This window comes from Phocoena sinus, chromosome 3, assembly GCF_008692025.1.
Source record: "Phocoena sinus isolate mPhoSin1 chromosome 3, mPhoSin1.pri, whole genome shotgun sequence".
Taxonomy (NCBI): Eukaryota; Metazoa; Chordata; class Mammalia; order Artiodactyla; family Phocoenidae; genus Phocoena; species Phocoena sinus.
In genome coordinates, this window is record NC_045765.1 from 45,506,436 (window position 1) to 45,519,736 (window position 13,301).

A 13,301-nucleotide genomic window follows, 5' to 3' on the forward strand; every position below is an offset into this window, starting at 1 on the left:
AAAGGGAATGACAGACAAAGAGGAAGCAAGAGGTCTGGTCCTGGAAGGGAAGCTCAGAGAATGGCCAGAAAACTCCATAAATCTTCTTGTCCTACTGGTAAAACCACTAAAACAAAGCACCACCTCTTTTCTATTTTAAAGAAATTCACACTCATATTAAAAATGAATTATACAGAAAAGTAGAAAAAATTCACCTATAGTCTCATCTCCCCAAAAAGCCATTGATGAACAATTTGGTATATTGTAGATTTGGGTTCTGTTTTCTCTATTGAACTTAACTCCACCATGGAATAGAAAGCAGCAGCATAGACAGGAAAGAGCTAGACTCTTGGGCCCCCTTGCACGCGACTTTCACCTTGCTGTGCCTTCCTTCCTTTCCTGGGGGTTCAGATGGGGATAATTTTTTTGGAGGACATTTTTTGCAGGGTTGTTGTGAATACACAGGATCAGCTACTGGGGGGGAGCCTGTGGGCAGGCAGTTGTCCCCTCAGGGCCGTCGTGCTTCTTCCTCTGTGGATCTGCTCCTTCTGTCCCCTCTCCCTGGAGCAGTCCCTTGGCCCTGGCTGTGCAGTGGTCCCTGCCCTTCCTGGCCTAGACCAGTGCCCCCTCCTCTAAGACGCCTTCCGCAGGATGTGCATCTGGAGACAGCCTCCCTGAAACGCCGCAGCACTTTGGCCAATGTCTTATGAGCTCTCTGTTTCTACTTTGGATTGTGATAACTTCTGTCCAGATCTTCCTTCCTCCTCAACTGTACACTCAGACCTGGGATTTCATAGACCAGACACATTTCAAAACAATTTTTAATTTTTTTTTTATTTTTGCGATACGCGGGCCTCTCACTGTTGTGGCCTCTGTTGCGGAGCACAGGCTCTGGACATGCAGGCTCAGCGGCCATGGCTCACGGGCCCAGCCGCTCCACGGCATGTGGGATCTTCTCGGACCGGGGCACGAACGCGCGTCCCCTGTATCGGCAGGCGGACTCCCAACCACTGCGCCGCTAGGGAAGCCCTCAAAACAAATTTTTAATTGAAAACTGGGAGACTGAGATAGGATTGCCGACTATTTTCTTTCTCTAAATACACTTTTAAAAGACTATTATTTCATATAGCGATGATTTCCTTAAAGAAAGGACTTTTTGATATCAAACAAAGCAGGAAGGGCATAACTCCTGAACAAAAGACAATTCTTTAAACTGAGTGAACGAAGCTTTAGGAAAAACTACGTTGTTCTTACTCTCACTTTGCTGTAGATCTATGAAATCTTCCCCTTGGACCAGATTTGGAGCTGTTCCCCATCAGACTCTGCCTAGCTCTGCCTGAAAAGACCCTTGGCACTGCTCTCTGCCCCAGCGGGATTTTCCCCCAGACCCTCACAGCCGTGATATTCAAGGGGTTATTTTTTTTTTCACCTTGAAAGAGAAGCAGGGTCTGTGGATTCCAAAAACTGTTATTAATCCTTTAAAAAATGCCATGTTCCAACCAAAATGTGGACATGTTTTTAAATGTTTGTAGTACCTCCCTCTCCCTCTCAACTTTCAAGAAGTGAGGACTTCAAAGGCCATTTCCTTGCAGAAATAAACACTGGGGCTGGAGGTAAGGGAGAGAAACATGGGCTTGCTGAGTAGAAAAGAAAATTGTATTTTCCTTCTAAAAGGCACCCAGACCCATCCCTGAGAAAATGGCCTCAGGTCTGCAGGACAATCGTTCAGAAGGTTGAGGACAAGGGCTGGGGGTGTATGCAGGCTGTGACGACTGGTCCCTTTGCCCTTGTGTGTTCCAACATGGGGTGGGGTTGAGCCTGGGCGATTCTATGGACAAGGGCCATGTTGGTGCCTGAGAACTGCTTTATCAGTTGAGCTTAAGAGCTCGACTCTGGAGCCTCCTAGCTTCATTCACAGCCCAGTCACTTAGCAGCTGTGCGGATATAACTTTTCCTTGCCTCAGTGACCTCCTCTGTAAAGTGGGGGTAATAGTTTTTGGGAAGAGCAAGCCAGCTGATGCATGTGTAATTGCTTACGGCAGTGGCTGGCATGTAGTAAGCACTAGATAAATGGTAGCTGTCGTGATTGTTATTATTTATGAAAATGTCCGGAGAGCAGGATGGCTGTCTAATTCCCTTCCCCAAGGTTTTGCCCAAACTTGAAAATTCCTATGGTTCTGATCACCTCCCAACCCTATCCCACTCCCTCACCAGGGGAAACGGCTGGATTCCCTGGAGAAGCAGCAGGCCCATTGGCTCACTTGGCAGCCCGGGCAAGCCCCGCCACGGGGGTGCAGAGCAGATGGACTCTGCAGGCCCTGCTCTTCCGAAAGGCACGGAGGGAGAGGTGGCACAGAGGGCTTTGGTGCCGGCAGCCTGGCTTAGAACCCCTGCTCCACCCCCTACTAAGGCAAGGCCAGTGTTATAGGCCTTCATCTGTAAAATGGGACTAACAAGAGAGTCCTTGTGAGGATGCAGTGAGATGATGTTTGTAAAGGGCATGGTGCAGGGGAGCTCTTCTCCCCCTCCCCTCCTTCTCTTCCTTTCTCTTCCTGTCTGTCTCCTTCTTTTCCTTCTCCATCTTTGTCTTATTCTTCTTCCTCAGTGGAGCCTGCATGAAAATGGCCTTCTTCCATGTCCTTCAACATCACCTTGGACTTCCCTGGCGGTCCACTGGTTAAGACTCCACATTTCCACTGCACGGGGCACGGGTTCGATCCCTGGTCGGGGAACTAAGAGCCCACATGCTGTGCAGTGCAGCCAAAAAAAAAAAAAAAAAAAGAAAAAATCACCTGGCGCTGGCCAGGTCCTGATTCTGGGAAGAAACATGGGGTTGCACCCGAGCCTCAGGGGAAGGGAAAAGATGAGTAAGGAGAGAAAATAGCAGAAGGAATCAGAGAGGATGCCCCAGAGGTGAGGCTGGAGAGAAAGGAGCCCAGTTTGGAAGCTGCGGCAGGGCAGAGGTCAGGGAGCGTGTCCAGAGCCTGACCCCAGTGTGTGTCAAAGTGGGAGGAGAGGGAGTGCGCCATGGGGGGCCGGGGATCAGGCAGCTGCCAGTCCACTGTGAGACGGGGACAGCTCAGAGAGAAAGGACCTGGCCACCTCATGTGCAGAGAGTGGCGAGAACGCCTTGACTTGGTTGGGGGCGGGAAGGTCCAACCAAGTAGCTAGGGAGAAAGGATTCTCAGGGGTACAGGTAGAGGAGGCCCAGGCTGGGATGGCTGAGCACTGTCCCTGGACGGCCATGGTCCACCCCGGGAACCCAGCCTCCCAGGCTCCCTCCCCATTCCCTGAGTGACCACGCAGGTGCCACCTCACTTTCTCTGAGAAGCTTTCCTCTAACTCCTCCCTGCTCCCCCAGCCTGTCCTCAGTCCCGTTGTCACCAGGTGCTCTGTTGTCTGTTCTTGCACTGACTGCAAGCCTGGTTTATTATTTGTTTTTTCCTCACAAGATGTAAGATCTGGAAGTAGACGGCTGGGAGCATCAAGTTCACCCCCGTATCCCCTGGGCTCAGCTCCATGCCTGGGGCAGAGCGATCCAGCAGTAAATATTGGTAGAACAGATAAATACGAGCTAAAAAAGACATTGCTTAGCAACAGCAATGGTGAGAAAGAAAAGGCTTCTTAGGTGATCTTGGCTAAATTCATGGCTATCCCTCCCTCCCTCCCTCCCTCCCTTCCTTCCTTCCTTCCTCTCTCCTTCCCTCTCTTTCTTACACAATATATTAAGCACCTACTATGTGCCTAGTGCTATTTTAGGCACCGGGGTGTTGTGTTGAATGGACAGAGGGTCCCTGTCATTATAGGGCAGATATGCTAGTGGCAGAACCTGGGAAACCACAAACTTCAATTAAGTGTATAGTATAATGTCAGGTAAGGATAAATGTTTTCAGGAAAAACAGTGTCAAGGCTGTGTGTACGCGTGTGGTTTCAGGTAGGGTGGGAAGGCGAGGCTTTGCTGAATCCTGGAGACCTGAATGAAGTGAAGCGGTACATTTACACTGCGGGATGGTGCTCCTGGTGGCAGGCACGGCAGGTGTTAAGGCCGGGTGATGAGGGCAACTTTGGCATGTTCCAAAGGGGGGTTGGTTGTTGAACTGCAGAAAAACAGACTTGAAGGGCTTTCATCTAGGCTAGCCTCTTCTGTGATGAAGCAGGAAAGACCCCCAAAGAGGGGAAGGAATTGCCCAAGCATGTCAGTGGCCGAGCAGGAAGCAGAGCCAGGAGTCCTGGCATTTGAGCTCCTGCCACTGTACCGATCTCAGCCACTCCTGATCTGGGGCCAGAAGTGCCCAAAAGGACCACCTCAGGCTAGAATCACACAACAGGAAAGCTGAAGGGGCCTCCCAGAGACTGCACAGCCTCAGGCCTTCGTTATGCCAACGAGAAGACTCAGGACCAGAGAGAGCAGGGCCATTCCCCAAGCCTCACAGCAAGCCTAGCCAGTGCGATTTCCCAACAAACCAGACCCATCCTCTTTGAAGCCTGGCAAGGCACTGAGTAGGGGGCTGCATCGAACGCTGCTGGATGAAGGTATGAATGAAGACCCAGGGCTAAGGGAGATGCAATTACTCCAATGCACTGGCTGTCTCTATGTTGTATGTGCTATTTCCTGGTGGTGATGATCAACCCAATATTAATGAATATTTATTCAATTTACCATGTGTCAGGCACTGTGCTGACTTAACTGCATTGCCTCTAAATATAATCCTTGCAATAAGCATATGGGGTGGCAACCAATCCTCCTACTTTACAGGGAAGGAAACTGAGACTTGGAGAGACAAGTAACTGAACTAAGGAAGCCAGGAGAAAAGGGTAAGTTCATGAGAGAAGCTCACAGATGGAGAGTGTTGGAGGGCTGAGGGCCCATCCTCGGGCATGTCTAATTAGCAGAGTCAGTAGAAAAACTGTCATTGCAGTAAGTCTGCCCAGCTCATGGGTGAGGATGGGAGAGCAGTCAAGGGCTGAGAGCAAGCCTTGTGATCTGTGCATCAGGTTTCAATTGGCAAAGCCCCTTCACACCATATCCCACCTTGTTTGGGTCTTACAAGAACCTAGTTGGGGGTGGAGAATGCTTTTCCTTTCTCACCATGAATAAAAATGAGACGAGGAAGAGGAGTGCCCAGAGTCATGCTGGGAGCAGAAGGCAGAGTCCAGGTGTCCTGATGCCCCAGCCAGAGCTCTCACTCATGTACGTCCCAGTTTCTATGGCCCCATGGGGAAAGTCAGAGGTCAAGGGGCCAAGTCTCCTGACTCCTGGTGTTTTGGGTTGAATTTTGTCCGCCCAGAAGATAGGTTGAAGTCCTAACCCCAGTACCTGTGAATGTGACCTGATTTGGAAATAGTCTTGCAGATGAAATCAAGTTAAAATGAGGTCATATTGGTTTGGGAGGGAGGGCTAATCCAATAGGACTGGTGTCCTTTATAAAAAGAGAAGAGACACACACACACGGGGAACACCACGTGAAGACACAGCACATGAGGAGAACGTCCCATGACACAACAGAGACAGAGATTGCAGTGATGCTTCTGCACGTGAAGGAAGGCCAAGGTTTGACGGCCACCACCAGAAGCTAGGAAGAGGCACGGATTCTACCCAGAGTCTCAGGGGGAGCATGGCCCTATGGAAACCTTGATTTTGGATATCTGGTCTCCAGAACTGTGAGAGAATAAATTTCTGTTGTTTTAAGCCACCCCAGCTTGTGCTACTTTGTTATGGCAGCCCTGGCAAACTAATGTACTTGGTACCCAATCTTTCCACCAAAGGGACCCTCAGGGATAAGGGGGAGGGTCCCAGGCCTTCCACGCACAAGCCAGAAGCAAGGCGAAGGCAGGATTCCAATGAGCAGGGAACATACTGATACTTTGATGCTTATAAATATCTTCTCATGCACCAGGCACTGTTCTATGTGCTTTACATTTATTAACACACTGAATCCTCACAACAGCTGTGCGAATAGCAGAGTCCTATTGCCGTCTTCATGTTATAGATGAGGAAACATCCCCAGAGAGGTGAAGTGATGAGTCTAGGATCACGCAGCTAACAACCAGCTGAGCCTGGATCCAGACGCAGGCAGTCTGGCTCATTACCATGACACTGGTTGGAGCAGAGATGGCAGTGTGGGTCATTCCTGCCAGAGACAAACGCACAAAGGCAAAGCTCTGGAAGGGGGAGACTCAAGGGCACTTCGGGGGAATGGTTAGTTTTCCAAGGTAGTGAACCCAGGGAAGGAGACCTGGTAAAGGTAAGAGCATTCTATAAGGAAGACAAAGGCTTAGGCTTGGCCAGTGTCAGCACCGCACGGGAATTAAGGCTGTGGGCTCTGAAAAGAGGGCTGCATCTTCAGTATGTTTCTGGATGACATGCTCTATCAGTCAGAATAGTTAGGTTATGACGTGTTAAATAAACAACCCGAAAGCCTTAATGGCTTGTGACATCAAGGCCTATTTCTTGCCCATGTTACATATTCACTGTGGCTCTGCTGGGGGCTTACTTTTCTTGGCACTGTCCTTACTCTGGGACCTAGGCTATGAGGCATCCGCTTTTTGGAAAAGAGAGTGTTGGAGGACCTCCAATCAGCAATTAAATGCTGCAGCCCGCAATAATGTACAATTCACGACCAGAACTGGTCATGTGACCCCACCCAACCACAAAGGGACCAGGAGGTGTCATCCTTCCATGTGCCCGGGAGGCAGAAACCCAGAAATGTTTGGTGAACAGCACTAACAAGGACCACACGGCCAAGCTGCATTAAAGGACTGGGAAGCACACAGTGAAAAACTGACTTCCTTTTCCCTCTCATTTTAGCTTTCAGATTCTTTCAAGGAGAAAGCCTCCGTTCAACACTAGTGTGTCATATACACCCACCCAACAAGTGCTAATCTCTCTTTCTCATCTTTCTTTTTTTTTTGTGGTACGCGGGCCTCTCACTGTTGTGGCCTCTCCCGTTGCAGAGCACAGGCTCCGGACGCACAGGCTCAGCGGCCGTGGCTCACGGGCCCAGCCGCTCCACGGCACGTGGGATCTTCCCAGACCGGGGCACGAACCCGTGTCCCCTGCATCGGCCGGTGGACTCTCAACCACTGCGCCACCAGGGAAACCCTCTTTTTCATCATTTGAGAGCACCTCTCAGGTTCAGATCTTTGACAGCAACAGTATTTAGTTAGAATTTAGTTAGAAATTACTCACGTTATTTGGTTTTCATTGCATTTATTTTTACCTTTGCCCAAGATGGACTTTTATTAATAGTAGCAATAAGAGGTTTTCTTTGAGAAAAAAAATTAATTTAAGTAAATAAAACACAACCAGGAAACAAAAACCCAGAGTGAGCTTGAGAGTCAGAAGGCCTGGGCTCAGATCCAGATTCCTCCACTTAATAGTTCCTTGACATCGGGCATGTAAAATAGTTCCTTGACCTCGGGCATGTAATTGAATCTCTCTAAGCCTCAGTTTCCCCATCTGTAAAATGGCAGTAACAGGAGTAATCACATCACAGGGTTGTTGTGAAACGTTGGTTAAGTTCTTACCACCATGAAGACCCACAATAAGTTCTCAACATTAGCAATTATTATGATCTAGCTGGGCAACCTCAGTTTCCCTATCTCTGAAGAGGGTTCAGGGGATGATCTATGGCAGGCTGTCATCCCTGCCTAGGACAGTCACCGTAGATGCCAGTGTGACTGAACTCTGTAGGCAGGGCGAGGACCCCAGCGAGCCTGGCAGCCCCCTCCCTTCTCCAGCCCGGGTCCCTCCCTGCAGGTGTTGTGTTGGACCTCTTGCTGACAGCTGTGTTTTCTCTGCTCAGCAAAGGCCTTAACCATAAACAGCAGAAATCTAGTGACCTCCGGCCCTCGGAAAGCCTCATTCCAGGGGCCTGGGTGAGAAAAGCCTCCTTGTGTCTGGGGTAGGGGTGGTTCTACATTCCTCAGGTCCAACCATTTGGGCAGATCTGCTCTAGGAATGCAGCTGCAGGGCCCAGGCACCCCCTCCCCTGCCAGAAATAGCTGGTGATGGGCAGCTTTGCTGTGGTCTCCCTGCTCCAGGGAGGGCCCTGCTGGTGCTGGGAGGGCTGAGGGTCACAGCATCTTGGACAGGATACAGGCTGAACCCTGTGGAAAATGGTCAAGCTCTTCCCAACTGAGTTCTGACTCAGGAGTTTGGGAGTGTTACCCTGGAACCCCAGCCTACAGAGGCATGGAATTGCATTTAGAAAGAAATGAACATGTTTTAACACAGCTTGAAAGGTCCTGCTGCTCTGGCAGCCCCATTAACCTCCTCACTCTTCCTTCCCCAGCAGAGCTTTGCCGCGCTGAAGCTCGCCCTTGCCCTTGCCCTTGCCCTTGCCCTGGCAGAAGCGCACCACCTCCTACCGCTTCATGAGGCTGGCCTCTCACAGTTCAACCCTCTCATCTACAGCGTAAACATCACCCCCTTAGAGAGGCCGCTCCTAGCCACTCCATCTAAGTGGCCTCCCCAAATCACCCTCAACCGCATCTGTCACTTTCTTGCTCATTATCAGTTTGCCTATTTACCATGTCACTTTTTCCCATTTGAATGTAAGTTGCATGATGGTGGAGACCACGCCTGTCAACATCCATGTTTTCTGGGCTCAGCCAAGGTCTCAACCATGAACATCAGCAACTAGATGACCTCTAGTCTCTGGAAAGCCCTGTTCTCAGCTTTGTCCCCCGCTGGTAAGTACTCAGTAAACATTGGTTAAGGGAATGAAGGAGTGAATGGGTGAATGAATAAGAGAAGAATGCCAGAAAAGAGCCTGCATACTATTTACTGTTATCTTAATAATAGCCCTCAATTCTTAAGTACTTTCTCTCTGCCCTGCCCTGTGCTAAGTGCATTATGTACATTTAGTCCTGCCGCAGTTCTGTGAGGTGGGTATTGGTCTTCCCATTTTCAGAGGCCCAGAAAGGGTAAGTAACTTGCCGACGTCACAGGTGAATAAGAGGCAGAACTGCGACTCCAGCTGCAAACCAGGTTTGTCTCATGGCAAAGTCTGTGCTCTTAACATCCGCCACCCCCTGCACACCACCTCCGCACCCAGAGGTGGAGAGTGACTTGACCAAAGAGGGGTGGAGGGCATGTCAGAGAACCTTCTCACTGCTTCCCACCTCCTCTCCCAGCCTAGACCGTTGCCGGGACCTTCCACCCTAGGCCCCTTCACAGACAGCACACAGGGTCAACTTCCAGCTTCCAGGCAGCACAGAAGCAGCTGAGGTTTCTCTGAGTCATCCGAACCCCTGAGACCCCCGCAGGTCAGCTCCCAGGCCATTAGGCCATGACCTGAGGCCACTCATCCGGCTGACTCTCTAACATCCGGCCTAGCTGGAGGATGCACCAGGCTCACGGAGGTACAGGGGAGGGCCCGTGGCTGTGCTGTGTGCTCTCAGCCCTGAAGAATGCTGCTGACTCACAGTAGGCGGGCTGGTAACCATGACTCAGGGACAGTACAGGCATGGCCCTAGGGAGAGGAGGGGGGGGTCTCCAGGTGTATGCCAAGCCCCAGCCCTGAACTGACATACCATAAGGGCTCTCTCCACATGAGCCACTGTTATCCTCCAGCTCGGTGACCTCAGACAGCCCTTCCCTCTGTGGGCCTCCACTTTCCTGTCTGTGCATGAAGCAGAGACGAAGCATGATCCATGACTGACTGTCATCTGCGGTGAAGATAATGAATGTGGATGAGAACCAGGTGATGCAGGGCCTTGAGTGCCATTGTGAGGAGGTTGGACAGGACTCGGTGGAGGCCAAAGCCCTGAGCTGGGAGTCTTGGGTTCAAGTCTCCCCCTTAACACCAACTCATTGCATGACCTTGGTAAAATTAACCTCCCCTCTCTGGTTCCCTCATCGATCAAAGGCTGGCTTCTAGTGGGCAGAGTGGACGACCACTGACTTGGCTTTTGTCCACACTGTTCCCGCTGCTGCGAAAGCCCCAGCTGCCATCTCTCCCTCCTGATCAGTCAATGGCCTGTTCAAACGTCACTTCCTCAAAGGAGCCTTTCAGAAACTTCCACTCAAAAGTCATCGCTCACAGATATTAAAATGATGGAAAATGATGGCGTGAATCTACATTTGATGACATTTAGAAAAAGTCCAAAATAGATTAGGTGAAAAAAAAGCAGGAGACAGAATAAAATACATTAAAGGCATTTTTATCCATATATGTGTGTCTATAACTGGAAGTGCATTAATAAAAGGTCTTGGAGGATATCTATATCTATCTATCTATATCTATCTATCTATCTATCTATCTATCTATCTACCTATCTAAAATGTTAACCATGATAATCTCTGAGTCATGACAATTATGGTGATATTTATTTTTTCTTAATATTTTTCAAGGTTTTCTAAATTGATGCAACAAGCATGTTGCTTTTATAAACAGAAAGGCTTTAGAGCTTCTTTCCAGTTCTCTTTTAGCTCTGATCTTTAAAGTTTCTTTTATTTATTCAACAAAAGTATCATTTTCTAAGAAGAGCACGCTGTCTCCCACCTCTTCAGGAAATGTAGCTTCTCCCAACTGCAGCCATGTAACCAATGGGAGCTGCCATCTCTTTGCACATCCACCCCTAGTCCCTGTTGATTGGCCAGGGTGGGCACCTGATCTCAAGCTAGGTCAATCAGAGCTCTCCTGTGGGACTTTAAAATTTTACTGTGGTGAAATTCACATAACCTATGATTATGTGAGTGAGCAGTTCAATACTGTGCAACCACCACCTCTATCCAGTTTCAAAACGCTTTCATCACCTCCAAAGGAAACCCCATACCAGTTAAGCAATTGGTCCTGATTCCCCCTTTCTAACTCCCCTGGCAACCACCAATCTACGTGCTGTCTATGGATTTACTTCTTCGAGATATTTCACATAGATGGAGTCATATAATACGTGAAGTTTTGTGTCTGGCTTCTTTCACTTTACATGTTAGTTTTGAGGTTCATCCACATTGTAGCATGTTTCGGGACTTCCTTCCTTTTCATGGCTGAGTACTATTCCGTTGTATGTATTTACTACAATTTGTTTATCCGTTCATCCCTTGAAGGCTATTTGGGCTGTTTCCACCTTTTGGCTATTGTGAATAGTGCTGCTATGAACGTTCATGTACAAGTATATGTTTGAGTGCCTGTTTTCAATCTTTTTGGGTATATAGCTAGGAGTGGAATTTCTGGGCCATGTGGTAATTCTATGTTTAACTTTTTGTTTCCCACAGTGGCTGCGCCATTTTACACTCCCATTCACAATATATCTACAAAGTCTCTAGGACTTCCTAACTTGGACCAGGAAAGACTGGCTCCGAATCTCTTCCTGGTGAGTCTGGGGCTACTTGTCTGGAATAACGAAAATGACACCCACAGAAGGGAAAAGGCAAAAGATGGGAAGAATGCAAGTCATCCCCGAAGCTCCCCTCCATCCTCGTGGTTACGCAAGTCTTGCCTAAGCTGGGCACTTGGGTTTCTGTGCCCCCAAGCGTCCTGACTGATACTCTCTTCTCAGTGCTGAGCTCAGAATCTTGATGGCTCAAGCTGTTTTTGAGGGTACTCCAGACGCAGCCCTCTACATCGGGAGCCACCTGGACCCTGCAGCCGAACCGCTCAACCAAAAGCTCCCTCTGCTGCTCCCTAGGTCCTTAGCCAAAAGCCCAGACAGACCCTAAGGAAAATGTGATGCTGGCTGGTCCTCTAATGAGAGAGTCAGCCAAGGAGGCTGGTGGTAAGCGCGGGCGGGAGGTGGGTTAGAGGGGAGAAGAGGGCAGAGGTTCTCCTGAGGACACTGTGGAGCTGGGAAAATGGAAGGGAGGCTGGAGGCCAGACTGGGGGCGGGGGGGTAGGGGTGCCGTGTCTGGGTGGTAGGAGGAGGAAAAGGTGGAAAGAAAAACCCAGCAGAATTGCCAATGTTAAATGGCCTTTCACAGGGTAATGGAGACAGCACGTCTGTGGCCAAACATAAAGGCAATGTTTCTTCAGGTTCTAAGAGGAAATAACTCCAATTTTGTTTTCTGGGTAGGCAAAAGGGATGGAAAATGATGGGGAAAGGTGGTTTCAGAGGTAGAGTCCAGGCCCTTCTTACCCCTTCATTCTTCAGAATCTCAAATCTGTGATCTGGGCCCATGGGAACAGACCCAGCTGGTTGTTTTTCTAAACAGGATCTGGGGAGCACACACTGGCCCCAGGATGAGGGCCCCAGGGGTGGAGGTAGGGAAGTCCTAATTGTGGACAATGGGAGAAAGTTCTGGATGGCCAGAGCAGTGTATTATTTAGGGAATGAGGGCAGGCCACAGGTGCCATCTCAGGTATACTCTTGTTAGGATAGGAAAACGACTTTGTAATCGTTTTCTATAGAGAAAGTGGAAAGGTAATCCACTCTTTCCTCTTGCATGTTTTTTTAAATTAATTAATTAATTAATTAATTTATTTTAGGTTGTGTTGGGTCTTTGTTGCTGCACATGGGCTTTCTATAATTGCGGTGAGCGGGGGCTACTCTTCGTTGCAGTGCGCGGGCTTCTCATCGCGGTGGCTTCTCTTGTTGCAGAGCATGGGCTCTAGGCGTGGGGGCTCCAGTAGTTGTGGCTTGTGGGCTCTAGAGCGCAGGCTCAATAGTTGTGGCGCATGGGCTTAGTTGCTCTGAGGCATGTGGGATCTTCCTGGACCAGGACTTGAACCTGTGTCCCCTGCATTGGCAGGCGTATTCTTAACCACTGAGCCACCAGGGAAGTCCCTCTTGCATGGTTAATTGCATTTTTCTTTTTAGTTTCTGATAGTTGGAATGCATAAAACATGGGACTTCACACAGGGATGTGCTCACCGTTTGTGGTACTGCTCCAGGTTTGTGGAGTACAGACACAGGTCTTCTGACAAATTCTATTCCACATGTGTATTAGTTCACCAGGGCTGCCATAACAAAGTAACACAAACTGGGTGGCTTAAACACCAGAAATGTATTGTATTATTGTCTCCCATTTCTGGAGGCTGGAAGTCTGAAATCAAGCTGTCCGCAGGGTTGTTCCTTCTGAGGGCTGTGAAGGAGAATCTGCCCAGGTCTCTCTCCTGGCTCCTGGTGCACTGCTGACCATCTTCTGTGTTCCTTGGCTTGTAGATGCTGTACCCCAATCTCTGCCTCCATCTTTACCTGGGGTCTTCCCTGTGTTTGTGTCTCTGTATCCAACTTCCCCTTTGTATAAGGACACTGGTCATATTGGGGTAGGTCCCATCCTATTGACGTAATTTTAACTTGAGAACCCCCATAACCCGTTTTTCCAAATTAGGTCACATTGAGGTACTGGGGATTAGGGCTTCAACATATCTTTTTGGAGG